We start from the raw sequence: 3,449 nt of genomic DNA on the forward strand, positions 1-3,449 counted from the left end.
CTACATTTTATGGCCTAGAAAATGAGGATCCATATAATCATTTGAATGATTTTCATGCCATTTGTCAAACATTCAAATATGAGAATTTTTCAGATGATGATGTTAAACTTAGACTATTCCCATTTTCTTTAAAAGATAGAGCTCGTTCATGGTTAAATACTTTACCTGCTAATAGCATTTCATCATGGGAACAAATGGTAACGAAATTTTTGAATAAATATTTCCCAGTGCATAAAACCAACGCTATTCGCAGGGAAATCTCGGAGTTTACCCAGAGAGAGGACGAGCAATTTTTCGAAACATGGGAGCGATTCAATGGGCTACTCTTGAAGTGTCCACATCATGGGTACGAGAAATGGCATCAATGCCAATACTTTTTGGAGGGATTACTACCAAATGTGCAAGAATGGCTAATGGCAACAAGTGGAGGAGAGCTAATGTCAAAAAGTGCGTCAGAAATTTGGGAATTCTTCCAGCGACAAGCGGACAATTCCCAACAACGGAGTCGATCACTCAGGAATACTAGAAGGATTAAAGGAGTGAATGAGGTTCACATTGGCGAGTCAACTTCGGGAATCAAAGAAGTCAAGGAGATGGTTGAAGGTCTTGCTCGACAAATAGCATCATTATCGACTGCTAAATCAACAGAACCACATGACCATGACTCATACTCAGATCAAGCCAATGCCATAGGTGTAATGAGAAAGCCATCAAATTACAACCCATACTCCAACACATATAACCCTGGATGGAGAGATCACCCTAATTTTTCATGGTCTCAAGGATTCCAACAGAATGGACCAGCAGCTCCAGCTCCACCAATGCAACAAATTTCTCAAACTCCTCAAGCCTCTCAGCCACCATTTAGACCATACAATCAGAACCAGAATTACTCTCAGCCCAGACCATGGGAGGATTCATTCCAGAATCTTAAGAATCTTACTCACTCCACGATTGAGCAACAGAACCGCACCATTGATGGACTACGAAATGAGTTGAGAGCAGGCTTCAACTCACAAGCTCAATCAGTTTCAAGCCTCGAGAAGATGGTGGGACAACTTGCTTCTTCAGTTCAGACCTTGGCAATGACCGTTGAGAAAGGTAAGTTTCCAAGTCAACCAGTGCCTAACCCTAAAGGAGTGCATGAAGCAAGTACCAGTTCACCACAGCAGCATGGAGAAGTCAAAGCAGTAATGACCTTGCGAAAAGGAAAAGAAGTCGACAACAAAGTGGAGATGCCGGTGACAAAAGAAAATCAAATTGTACCTGTGAATGTTGAGGAATCATCACCGGAGGAGAAAGAAGAAACCAACCCATGAGAATACGTTCCGAAAGCTCCATTTCCTCAGAGGTTAGCGAAAGGCAAGAAGGGAAAATCCACAGGTGAGATTCTCGAAATCTTCAAACAGGTAAGTGTTAACATCCCTTTGCTTGATGCTATTAAACAAGTTCCATCCTATGCCAAGTTTCTTAAAGACCTTTGTACTAAAAAGAGAAATATGCATGTTCAAAAGAAGGCGTTTTTAACAGAAAACGTTAGTTCTATACTCCAACATAAAATTCCTTTAAAATGCAAAGACCCAGGCTCCCCCACTATCTCATGTAGTATAGGGAACCACACAATTGAGAATGCTTTGTTGGATTTAGGAGCTAGTGTAAATCTTTTGCCTTACTCTGTATTCGTGAAACTTGGACTGGGAGAATTACACCCAACTCCAGTGGTGTTACAGCTTGCAGATCGGTCCACGAAAATACCTCGTGGTATTGTGGAGGACGTGCTTATCCAGGTAGACAAATTTTATTTTCCTGTTGACTTCATTGTAATTGACACTCAACCAATACAGGATTCAAGGAAGCACATCCCCATTATTCTAGGCCGACCTTTCTTGGCAACTGCGGATGCTCACATTCAATGCAGGACTGGAAATATGCAGTTGTCTTTCGGCAACATGACTATGGAGCTGAACATCTTCAACATTGCCAAACAACCTCACAGTGCAGATGATGGAATTGTTGATGTGGATTTAATTGAAGCATTAGTTGATGATACTTTTGTTTCAAACCTTAGTGATGATCCTTTACAAACATGTTTAACTCACTTTGGTTTTGATTTTGATATTGACAGATCGGTTGATGAGGTCAACGCCCTGCTTGACTCAGCACCATCTATGGACACTAATAAATGGAAGTCAAGAGTTGAGCAACTAGCACCATCAGAGAAGCAACTCATTCCATCATCAGAATCACCACCGAAACTCGAGCTCAAACCATTGCCCAACACTTTGGAATATGCATTTTTGGGAAAAGAAAGTACTCTGCCAGTAATCATCTCATCATCCCTCAATGATGAACAAAAAGGTAAGTTGTTGGATGTTTTAAAAGAGCACAAAGGAGCATTAGGATGGACCATAGCAGACATTAAAGGTATAAACCCAGTAGATTGCATGCATTACATTCACCTTGATGAAAATGCTAAAACTACTAGGGAGATGCAACGTCGGTTAAATCCTAACATGAAAGAAGTTGTTAGAACTGAAGTCCTTAAGCTATTAGATGCAGGTATCATTTACCCAATTTCTGATAGTTCATGGGTCAGTCCTGTACAAGTTGTCCCTAAAAAGTCAGGAGTCACAGTAGTTACCAATGCTGATAATGAATTGATACCCACTAGAGTGACTACAGGATGGCGTGTATGCATTGATTATAGAAAATTGAATTCTGTCACACGTAAAGACCATTTTCCTTTACCATTTATTGATCAAATGCTTGATAGATTAGCAGGCCATGAATTTTACTGCTTTCTAGATGGTTACTCAGGATATAATCAGATTCCCATAGCACCAAAAGATCAAGAGAAAACTACTTTCACTTGCCCTTTTGGCACATTTGCATATAGGAGAATGCCATTCGGATTATGTAATGCACCTGCTACATTTCAACGATGCATGTTGAGCATTTTTTCTGATATGGTTGAACGATTCCTTGAAGTCTTTATGGATGATTTTTCTGTCTTTGGTGACTCATTTGATCAATGTTTACATCATCTAACACTAGTTCTGCAGAGATGTATCGAGAAGAACTTGATCTTAAATTGGGAGAAATGTCATTTTATGGTAAAACAAGGTATTGTTCTCGGTCACATCATTTCGAGCAAAGGTATTGAGGTTGACAAAGCCAAGGTGGATCTCATTTCTAATCTTCCTCCACCTAAAACAATCAGAGAAGTAAGATCTTTCCTTGGGCATGCTGGTTTTTATAGACGTTTCATTAAAGATTTTAGCAAAGTTTCTAGACCCTTATGCAATTTACTTGCTAAGGATGCACCTTTTGTCTTTAATGATTCATGTCTTGTGGCATTTGAAAAATTAAAGCATTTGTTGACATCATCACCCATCATTCAGGCCCCAAACTGGAGCTTACCATTTGAGCTAATGTGTGATGCATCTGAT

The 3,449-nt window shown here is 39.8% G+C and overlaps 1 non-coding gene across 1 annotated transcript; it reads right to left on the minus strand.

The window, feature by feature from the left end:
• Positions 1-245: 245 nt before the first annotated feature.
• On the minus strand, positions 246-349 carry LOC127902897 (small nucleolar RNA R71). Its single transcript, XR_008055534.1, has one exon. It is a non-coding gene; the product is annotated as a small nucleolar RNA R71 (small nucleolar RNA).
• Positions 350-3,449: the final 3,100 nt, after the last annotated feature.

Source organism: Citrus sinensis, chromosome 5 (genome assembly GCF_022201045.2).
Source record: "Citrus sinensis cultivar Valencia sweet orange chromosome 5, DVS_A1.0, whole genome shotgun sequence".
NCBI classification, from domain to species: domain Eukaryota; kingdom Viridiplantae; phylum Streptophyta; class Magnoliopsida; order Sapindales; family Rutaceae; genus Citrus; species Citrus sinensis.